The sequence below is a fragment of the Equus asinus genome, chromosome 7 (assembly GCF_041296235.1).
Source record: "Equus asinus isolate D_3611 breed Donkey chromosome 7, EquAss-T2T_v2, whole genome shotgun sequence".
Classification (NCBI taxonomy): Eukaryota; Metazoa; Chordata; class Mammalia; order Perissodactyla; family Equidae; genus Equus; species Equus asinus.
In genome coordinates, this window is record NC_091796.1 from 100,896,346 (window position 1) to 100,907,377 (window position 11,032).

At 52.6% G+C, this 11,032-nt stretch overlaps 1 protein-coding gene and 1 long non-coding RNA gene across 3 annotated transcripts in view; both read right to left on the minus strand.

Annotated features, from left to right (window-relative positions):
* SYNE3 (spectrin repeat containing nuclear envelope family member 3) overlaps positions 1-2,515 on the minus strand; it is a 92,375-nt gene extending 89,860 nt beyond the window's left edge. For both annotated transcript variants that reach the window (XM_070514263.1, XM_014843465.3), the window contains exon 1: positions 2,385-2,515. The gene's annotated coding sequence lies outside the window, so the exon portion shown is untranslated. The remainder of the gene's footprint in view (positions 1-2,384) is intronic.
* Positions 2,516-6,596: 4,081 nt separating this feature from the next.
* LOC106832631 (uncharacterized) lies at positions 6,597-10,677 on the minus strand. Its single transcript, XR_001398451.3, has 2 exons — positions 10,540-10,677; positions 6,597-10,215 (listed from the first exon to the last, which is right to left on the minus strand). It is a non-coding gene; the product is annotated as an uncharacterized lncRNA (long non-coding RNA).
* Positions 10,678-11,032: the final 355 nt, after the last annotated feature.

Sequence of the window (11,032 nt, forward strand, 5' to 3'; positions counted from 1 at the left end):
GTACAGTTCTCGCGATGATTAATGTAGAACATTGTCCTTGTCCATTGTCTGAGATAGGCTATGTGGTGCAATGAAGAGCAACAAGGCAAAAGCCCTGAGTTCAAATCCTGGCTCTACCACTCCTGGTCTCTGAATCTGTCTTCCCATCTATAAACGGGCCAGCAATAGCAGACTTGCTGGCTGTCAGAATCAAAGAGGTGGGAGACAGGAAATGCTTCGGAAGAGCCCACAGACACATTGAACCCCCTGCAGGCCCCCCTGTCATATCTCTCTGCCTGGGTCAAGGACCAGCTTTCAGTGCTGGAAGGGCTCCAAGGGAGATGATCCAAGGCCACTCACCATTTGACAGACATGGGGACCTTAAGACAGAGAGAAAGGACAGAGCTAAGGCAGATGGAACTCAGGTGTCCCAACCAGGTCCCATCACCCCAAACTGTGACAACTGCTTGCATGTGCTGTGTCTGACAGCATACAAAGCACTATTCACGGAATGTCTCAAGGAATTCTCAGGGCACCTATGATGCAGGCGCCAGGGTTAGTCCCCTCTCGTGGGGAAGGAAACTGAAGATCTGAAAGTTGAAGCAACTTTCCCTCAGCCAAGGGAGGACTGGACCACCCCCATTCCTAACAGCTGGGCAACACGGGGGCCCCCGCTGCTCTCTGGACTCCCAGGGGCTCCAGGGTGCTTTGCAGGTTGTGTGGGACCTGCCCAGTCTTGCCTCCCCAGCGCAGAGGTCACGGGGCAGCCAGGCCAGAATCCCTTAACAGCCCAGCCCCAGGTTTCTGCATCACCAGACAGAGGGACCACCCAGGCCTGGTCAGGTCCAAGGCCACTGGAGAACATGCAAAGTACTTGGCTAGAGGGTTGTTCCCATGGAGACGGAAGGAGCTCAGACTCACCCTGAAGGGTGCCTGCAGGGGGCCTGAGGCAGAAACCTGAACCCAGATTTTCATCACTCCCCTCTGGGCCACCAGCAATCCTGAAGCTTTCTCCTCAAGACCCCCCCCCCCCACAAGACACGAGTTCCAGAAATGTCTTCCCAGCCCACTCCCCCCTCCAGCTGCCCTCAGAGGGGCCTCTCGGCTGAAAATGATGCCCCTGGGGCCAGCAGGCTTGGCACAGCTGTGGATGTCAGCCAGCCCAGTGCAGTCCTGCCTGAGGAATGTGCAGACCCACACGTGTCAGAGAGCCCCACTGGGGCACGGTTACAGGAAACGGAGCAAAACAGCCCGTTGGCACGGCACACCCCTCCGGCCTCCCAGCTCCTGACCCCTGGTAGCTGTTGGCTGCCCCAGCTGTGCAGGAGGCAGGGCCAGCCACTTGAGGACACCAGGTTCCGTTCTTGGCTGTGTGGCTCTGGGTAAATCACTCCCCTTCTCTGGGCCTGTTTCCTCTCCTCTTGGTGGATGAAGAAAGCTGTCCCGCTAAGTTCCGAAGGGTGGTGATTTTGTGACATGCTCTGGGAGGACAGTCCCTGCCCACCTCTCTCCTCCTGCCCTCACTCCTGTGGAAGGCCCCTCACTGGGCCAAGAGGAAGTTAACCCTTTTAGGGTGAAAGAGACCAGGGACCCGGGAGCTTTGGGCCAGAGCTTCAGGGCCGAAGTGACAAAATAATAATATTCATTATCACCCCACCCCAGCAGGAGTCCCTGCCTTAGAGCTTTGAAGCAGAAGTCAACTAGGCTGAGTGGGCGCCGCTCCTGGGTTGACCACCGGGCCCCTTCCACCAGGTCCACTGTTTGGAGTTAAGGTCTGAAGACCCTAAAGGGAGTCAGCGTCCCTTGGGGGCTCCCTCTGGCCCTGCAACCAGATCTTTGGCCTCATCACCTCGTCCTTTAGAGATGTGGGATGAGGCTCAGAGAGGCTGAGAGGCTTGCACAAGGCTGCACAGCCAGGAGATGTCTGAACGAAACCGAGCCTGCCAGGTGCGACTTCCCCTCCCTACTGCCGGCTCTGGGCTCTCTCAGCCACTACGGAGCGAGCTCGTGGTCGCCAAGAGCGCGTATCCCTGCCCGCCTTACTGCCTGCCACGAGCCCGCGGTGACAGGTCCGCTCGCCCCAAGGGGAAGCAGAGCGAAGACTGGAGGCGGCGCCCCGCCCGCGAGGACGCGCTGCCCAGGGCTTCGCGGCTTCTTCTCGAGGGCCAAATCTCCGGGATTGGGGAGCGGAAAGACTCGGCATTTCGCAGGCGGCAGGGATCCGCCGGGTTTAAACTAAAAATACCCGCCCGCCCGCAGCTGTCACGCCAGGGCCCCCGCCCCCGCGCCGGGCGCACCTCCCCAGGTCCCCGCGACTTTCCGCGACCCCGATCCCTGGGGTACGCGGCAGGGCTGGGGGGAGCTGAGGCCCCGACCCGCCCGGCCCCCCGCCCCGCGCCACTTACCGGCCGGAGCGTGCAGGAGCGCGGCGCCGCGGGCCGATCGGACGAGCCGCCCTCCTCCTCGCTGCGTCCCTGGCGGCTCCGGAGCGGGGCGGGGCCGGGGCCGGGGCGGGGCCCGGACACTCGCCCCCGCCCCCGCCCAGCCCCTCGGGGACCCGCCGCGGGAGCCGCCCCGGGGCCGCGCCACCCGGCCCGGCGGGAGAGGGACGCGCCCGGCCCCGCGCGCACGGCAGAGGCCCCCGGTGCCCGGCCCCAGCCTGGCCGGCGCCCTATCGCAGACCCCCCTGGGGCAGGGAGCGCCGTCCTAGGGGCTCCCCATCCTCGCGCCCAGGGCTGCCCTCTCCGGCCCTGGAGCCGCCCCGAGCCCCGGCCCCACTTCTGCCTCCGCCCGGTGTCATCCTTGGGATGGCCCGGAGCTGCCTGTCCGCCGGGGGAAGTTGCATCTGAGGAGGGGGTTCCTCTGCGCGTCCAGACTTAGGGAGGAGGCTGGGGGGGCTGGCAGGTCTTGCCCTCTCAGAGCTGAGGTGGGGGCAAAGGCAGGGGCACCCCTCCCGGAGGCGCGAAATCCAAGAAGGAAGTGACACCTATCAGCCAGCTTGACACTGGGACGCTCCATCCGGCCCCTCCCGCCCCACAGTCCCCGGAGCCACCACGCGCGGGATCTCTGGGCCCCAGGCTCGGATGGGAGACCCGCAGGGTGCAGAGCAGAGGCGATGGGGCGGGGGGAGCCACAATGAATGTGAATCCCAACTGTAGTCTGAACCTCCCACAAATCCAGGGTCCGAGAATGTGCCTACCCTCCCTCTTCCTGCGCGCCCCTCCCAACAGACACATCCTCCCACGCGTCCGCCGCCCCCCGCTCCTGCGACTCCGCCGCCTCTTTAACCTTGCAGCAGAATGTCGCAATCTTATCTGCCTCGGTGCCTTTGAGCTCCTGGGGTATTCAGGCCCTTTGAACTGTCCTCTGCCCCAGCCCTGATCTTTGTCTTACTAACTACATGTTTGCATGATTGGTTCCGCCTCCTTTGGATGGGGATGCGAGCCGCTAAGGATACAATTTACAGAACTACGGACCGTGTGGACTCCAGTCTTCACAATTTGTGCGGCTGGGCCGTTTTGCACATGAGGAAAAACAGGCTGCGCTTGAGGAGTTAAGTAACCGGCCCAAGTGGAATGCTTTCCGGAAGGTGTTTTCCCCTTGTTTCTTAGTGAGGTGGCAGGCCCTCCATCACTGTTTGTTGAATAAATCAGTGTAGAAATCCGTGTCCTAAGAGAACGATTAAATTCTAAATCAGATAGTAGTGTGTGAGTGTGTGTGTGTGTGTGCGCGTGTGTCTTTTCCAAAATGAGGGTAAGGAAGAAGGATGCCAAAACCCAGAATTAACACTGGAGTATGCCTAGTGTGAGTTGGAATGCCAGAGGGTCGGCCACACCTCCTAACTTAGGACCCATTTATGAAGCTATAATTATTCACAGGATCAGAGGCTATACACACAAAGGGCCTCTCCCGTCCTCGCCCTTGACTGGTCCTTGTTGTCCTATTATATTTCTCCTTTTCATCCTGACTCCATCTGAGATGCTGCCTCAGGTGTTGTGGTCACAACAGTCAAGCTGCAGGTGTGGACAGCGATAAATAATTATTATAATGCTTGCAATTTGAGTAATACTCTTTGCTTTTCCAAATGCTCTCACATGTATCTCCTCATTAAATCTCTGAAAGATCCTCCGGGTGGTTAGCAAAAGTTTAATTAGTTCTGTCTTATGACAGAAACAAAGACACAAACAGGTCAGATGATTTGCACAAGGATTGGAAGGCCCCGCCATGCTGCTGGGAGGGTGGAGCGGCCGGCCAGCCGTGGGAAGTCAATTTGCTGCAGTAAGAGATGGTTCGGTGCAGCTGGGCGTAAAGAGCTCAAGATCTGGTGCCCAACTGCCCAAGTTTGCAACTTTCAGCTTCTTACTCACCCTTGGTTTCCTCTTCTGTTAATGGGTCTAATCATAGGAACCTATCTTGATGGATTTGTGCCTGGCATCGTGAGCACCCAGCTCAGGTGAGCTGTTCTGGGTATAGCATGATCAGTACGGTTTCTGGCATAAGGCTAGTTAGTCTTTCATCAAACATTTCCTGAGCACCTACTATGTGCTAGTCCCTGGGAATATGGAGAAGAATGAGGCACAGACTACTACCCCCAAGGTGGTCACTGCGCAATGCTTCTGGGTGCATCACAGCGATGAACAGTCTCTCATGGTTCATGTGGCCCAGAACGCCAGTTCAGACCTGAGCGACCCAAATTCCAGGCCCAGCTCTCCCTACTTAACTGAGCGAACCTTAGCAAGCCATGGAACCTCCTAGAACCTTGGTTTTCTCATCTGTTAAATGGGGATAACAATAATATTTCATAGATGAGAAATGTGTGATGAAAATATTTTATAAACTGCAAAATACCAGGCAGATATTAGTTCGTTGTGATTATTATTATCTTTAGCTTTACAGGGCTTGGTGCTTTTCAGAACACTCTCCCATTGCTTTTCTAAAGCCTGACATAGAAAGAGGACCTTATTTTTTGTTAATTCTGTGGCAGTCTTTTGCCACTCCAGAGCGGTCCACACAGAAGGGGAGAAAGTTGAATAAGCAATGCGGGAGAATTGGAGGGAGTTTCCAACCAGGAAGGCTATAAAAACGTCGACTTGCCTTCAGCATCAGTCACTGCTACAGAAAGGAGTGGGAATGAAAATTTATCTCGAAAGAAAATTCGGGGAAAGGATGGAGGGAGCGCCCCTCTGTCATCTCTGGAATGGAGCACAGGAAATCCCGCCCCCAGGCCTCCCTTTCAGAAGTGGCCCAGAAAAGGAACCGCAAGAATGCTCTAAAATTATGCCATTCGGAAATTCTGACTCATTTGGCAGTGGGGGCTGTTTGTGTATCGTACAAAATGTCTCTCAGAAAGCAAAATTTGTAGTATTCAGGTCTGTCTCGCATTTGCTGTTGGTTAGCTAGTGTCAGTGGCCACCCCGTACAAGTCTTATTGTGTGAGCATGATTTTTAGTTGTTTGTGTGTTCAGTCGTCACAGGAAGATTAGAACAGAAGCTGGAGGGGCCGGGCCCGTGGCCGAGTGGTTAAGTTCACGCGCTCCGCTTCAGCGGCCCAGGGTTTCACCAGTTCGGATCCTGGGCACAGACATGGCACCACTCATCAGGCCACGCTGAGGTAGCATCCCACATAGCACAACCAGAAGGACCTGCAACTAGAACATACAACTAAGTACTGGGGGATTTTGGGGGATGAAGGGAAAAAAAGGAGGATTGGCAACAGATGTTCACTCAAGAGCCTATCTTTAAAAAAAAAAAAAAAGAACAGAAGCTGGAATGCCTCTTCTGGCTAATCCAACCCCTTGTTGTACAATACCCCTCATTGTACAAGTGGGTAAACTGAGGCAAGAGGGCAGGAAGGAGGAGCCCTGCACAGCGTCCCAGGGTGGTAATTGGTGTTCTGGAAATTTATGCTCCCATTTCTCCTTCCCTAGCCTGGCTTCCCCCTTAGTGATGACTTCAGTGCTACTGGCTAAACATAGATGCAAATCTCACGCTTTGGGGGCCATTTCTGGCGTGCCCCGTGAGGGAAGTCCTGATCTGAGCATGGAGAGCTGGTTCTCATCCTGGCTCTGCTCTCAGCTTCTTCTTTGTTTTCTTTTTTGCCAGTTCGCCAAGTGTTAGTCTGCCCTTTCCCGCTGGGTCCTACTATGTGCTCATAGTATGAGCAGATCCATACCAGCCTGGTTTGTTCAGTTCTCTGGGTCCATCGCCTCCCCCACCGGCAGCTGCCACCCAGGAACTGAGCACCCTGCTGAGTGGCAATGAGTCGTCTCAAGCACTCAGCGCAGGAACTGGAATACTTCAGGATGTTCCTCTAGGTACACTTAATTGTGCTGCTTTTATAAAATAAAAATATAAAAAGTGCATCTGATGCACAGGACCCGATCCTGGGATGACTGGGTTCTGGTCCTTGTCAAGGCCACTAATTAGCTGTGTAACGTTGGGTCACTTCTGAGTTTCCGAGGCTGTGAAATGAGAGAATTGGAAAATCATCTCTAAGTTACTCCTCCCAATTTAAAAATCGATGTGAATTTTGATTGTATTTGACAACACCACCAATTAACATAACTAAACACTTCTATTGTTGTACTCCAAGGAATAAGGACTAATAGACACAAAAATATTAAAGTGCAATCAACAACCTTTATTCCTAGAAAAATAAAATTCTTCTAAAAGGGGCTTGCCATATTTCTCCCATCAATGGGAAACCCAATCTACTCTTCCTGTTTCTGTTGGGAACACCTTAAGTGTCTTTTTAAATTAGATTTAGAGATAACTGTAGATTCACATGCAGTTGTAAGAAATCATACAGAGAGTCCATGTACCCTGTATGCAGTTTCCTCCAATGGTAACATCTTGCAAAACTATATAGTACAATATCATGACTAGGATATTGACACTGATACCATCAAGATACAGGGCATTTGCATCACCACAGGATCCCTCATTCTGGTCCTCTCTCCTGCCCTCATCCCCTCCTTAACTCTGGGAAACCAGTAATCTGTTCTCATTTCTACAGTTTTGCCATTTCAAGAATATTACATAAATGGAATCATAAAGTATGTAACCTTTGGGGACTGGCTGTTTTCACCCAGCGTAATTCCCTGGAGATTCACCCAGGTTGCTGTGTGTATCAGTTCGTGCCTCTTTATTGCTGAAAAGTATTCCATGATATGGACATATCACAGTTTGCTTAACCATCCACTTGCTGAAGGACATCTGGGTTGTTTCCAGTTTGGGGTTATTATGAATAAAGCTGCTATAAACATGTTGCGTAGGTTTTTGTGTCAACATAACTCTTCACACTCTACGTTGTAACTGCTAGTTATGGTACCCATATACAATACCACATCAACAGATTTTTTTCCTACTTACTCATAGCGATGCACATACTCCAAGGATGTTTACATGTCCAGCAACTGCTCAGGACCGGGCCATGAGCTTTGCAAGTCCAACAATACAAACTACATCATTTCTACCATCAGGAATTTACAATCTACTGGAGAAGCAACATTAAGAGTGAAACACTGAAATAACAGGACAGCACTGCACGTCATCAAACGTTAGACTGCACAGGACAGAAGTGACTCAGAAGAATCCAGAAATAGGAGAGAGAGGAGTGCAACAGTTCAGGTGTTCGGGGGAAGGCCTTCTGGATAAGGTGAGATGCGAGCTCTATGTTGAACGATGGAGAATAATAATGATATTTAACATTTCTCAAGGGCTTACCATGTGCCAAGCACTGTCCTAAGCCTTCATTTATATCAACTCATTTAATCCTCATCACTACCTTTCAGGGTAGCTACTATTGTTATCTAACCTTACAAACAAGGGAACAGACAGGGTAGTATCTTTTGCATCGTCACACAGCTGTCACGTGACTGATCTAGAGTCCAAACCCAGGCAGTCTGGCCTCGGCCCACACTCTTAATCACTATGCATTCTGTCTGTCTGGCAGCAATTGTGGAGGACCATTTGCTGGTCATGATTAAATTCTAATCTGTTTCTTAGGTTATGCTTTTGCATAGAGCTACACTGAACTCAGAATGCTCGGCTCTGACTTCATTAACGAGATGAGTTCCTTATGGGGCAAGGTTAGTGGGGAGAAATTAAAGTACTTTGCGAAGAACAGCAGCAGCTTTAGTAACAGGTGGGAAGTCTGCTGTGAGAGGGAGAGCACCAGCCTGCGAGGCTCTGTGTGTGTGTGTGTGTGTGTGTAAACAGCAGGGCAGAACCCTCCAGTTATGCTGATTACCTTCATATGCAGCAAGAGAAATGTCAGAGTCCTGGCTTTATATATACCATAAAACAGGCAGGGCTGGCGGAGCCCATTTCTCATAACGAGCGTGGTTTCGTATTCTCTGAATTGCTCTATGTGGGGGAAGTCACATCCAGGCTCAGCTATTTCCTTGGCTGCTGAACACATGAGCTGTGACCTGCTCTTCAGCCACAGCGCTGACTTCCGCTTGCCCTTCCAGCGTCATCATTTTGGTTTGAACTACCGCACACTGGGAGTCCGGCTTATGTTTGTTTTTGTTTTGAAACTTAAATGCAGCCTTCATAACGTCAGTGGTGCCAACCCTGGGGTGGGCTGGCGGCGTGAAAAGCTCATGGGGTGAAAATCTCCTGCGTGGTGCCTCTCGTTCTAGCTCCCCATTCCCCAGCTGGCTGAGCCGGGGTGCACCATCTCCCCTCCCCATGTCTCAACATCCAGAAAATGGGGCCAGTTCTTGCCCTGTCTTCCCTGTAGGAACTGTCATGAAAATCACAGAAAATAAGGACGATGAGAACGTGCTGCACACTTGAAGTTCTGTGCACGTGTGTGCTATTATGGGAAATGAAACCCTCCAATTATGATGGGTGCAAACAAATCTTCGCGACAGAAACCAACTCAGGAAGAGGCCATGAGTAAGGAAACCTTCTTCGCTAAGGAGCAAGAGAAACCTTTCATTGTTTTGCTCCCTGGAGACATGGCTTTTGAGATCTGATGGAGTGCTCTCTCCTTCTCTTGGCAGGCTTGGCCGTTCTGAGCATGTGATAATATCAGAAGTGCTGTGTGATAGGCAGCGCGCCCAGGAAGCTGGGGAGGCCTCTGAGCCCTGCCTGGCTGACATGCAGAGGTGCCGCCTTGGCACCCGAGTTAGGGCAGTAGAACCCGTGCAGGGCATTTGTGACACGCGCCCCCCCACACCCCCGCCCCCATCACCATGAGGGCCGGCGGGGCTCTACGCTTTGGGGAAACCCACAGTAGGGGTGCAGCCGATCCCTTTCCTGGAGTGGCAGGGCTTGTGTCAGATAGGTCCACGTGTCTGCATAAAACCTGTTGCTCTTGATGACAATTCTTGATGGTCCAAGAAGCTCCCCGAGCACAGGAGGCCGCTACACTGCAGGAAGCTCATTCCACAAAACCTTAGAATCTTGCTGCAAAGCACTGGCCCCAAACACACGCAGAACAGACGTCTTCCGCACTGACTGCCTCAAGTCCTTGCAAGAGCAACAGTTGCAGCACGAGGTCTAAGAGTTTAAAGAACTTTAATCCTGAATTTCTTCTTTGCTGTTGTAACGTTGGTAGGCAGAGGAAAATGGCAAGTGCCCCGAAATGTACCTCCTGGCTAATTAAAAAGCCATATTCAGCAGACAGGAGCAGCCCCCTAAATAGGCTGGAGAAAAGGCAGTGCACATATCCTGGTGCCCTTCGGTCTTTAAAGGGTCTTTGCTGACACTCTGCTGTGGGATTAGTTCACTCGCTTCGGTAATCAAGCCTGTTTCATCACCCCAAATGAAATGTGTGTTTGCTGTGTCACTGGCAAAATCTGGGCAAAATGACCAGCTCATGTCGGCTCAGTTTACAAACTCTGGGATGGCCTACGACAGAGATGCATGCGCACACACAAATCACAGCCAGAAGACACTACCGTGCCCCGGCCCGGCTCCTTCACGGTGCAGAGACCCTGAGAGGGTCAGGGAATGCCTCAATTGCTCCAGCCCACAGCCAGGTTTACCTCCATTGCCAAATCCAGGTGACGCTTGGGTCCTTACGTGGCCCGGCTCTGTGGCCTCTGACACCCTTGATGAGGCCATGTTTCCTGGAAGTGCTTGCTCCCATTTCTCCTCCTGCCTCCTTTCCAGGCTTCTTCACCGCCTGTCCTTCCCTAACCGCATACCTTCTCCGGGGTTCTTCTCTGCTCTCTTCTCTTTCTCTAGCGCCCTGCCCAAATCTCTTTTATCGTTAGGACCCATCTGTAGAGGCAATAATCTGAATCATCTCCCCTGTATTTCAGATGTAACCTGGTGATTTAGATGTCCCTCCAATTCCTCGAAACTCCGAATGTCCAGGAGTAATGATGACTCACCCCTTCCTTCCTCCTCCCCTGTCTTCCCAGCCTCCGCAAGCAGGAGCACCAGCCAGAGCCAGGAACCTGGGGGTAAGCCTCAGCCCCCACCTTCTTCCCAGCCCCCTCCCCACATCCAGCCAGTCGCTGAATGCCATCAACCCCGCCTTCAAAGTACAGAGCCTCCCTCCGTGCGTCTCAGCCACCTCCGACGCCCCCTCGCCATTCCTACCAGGATCATCTCTCAAGAATCTGCAGCGTCCACTCTTTCTGTGACCTTCTCTCATGCCAAGGATGGAATCCAAAGGCCCTCAGCTATGTCCACGTCCGCATTTGTAAAGAAACGACTCAGCATTCCTGTGCGTGGGCCTCTGTGTCTTTACCCTGGTTGTTTCCTTTTTCTGGAATGTCCTTCCCCTGCAAATTCTTTCAACACTCAGTTCAAGCGCCACCCCCTCTACTAAGCTTTCCCTGAGTTCTGAGGCCTGACTTACTCCCCTTAAACAGCCTCCCCACCAAGTACTTAGTGATATTCTTGTTTCTGTCCTTGGTTGTGGGAGTGTCCTACTCCACTCTGTTTACTGCTCGGCACAGAGCTTGAGGGTGCTCCCTGGTCGAATGTTTCTTCACCTCCTATGGCATCTGTGGCCAATACTATGAGTTTCGTGCAATTTGGGATTTCTGAAATACTGTCCTGTGTTGTTCACCATGTTACATGTTCCTCA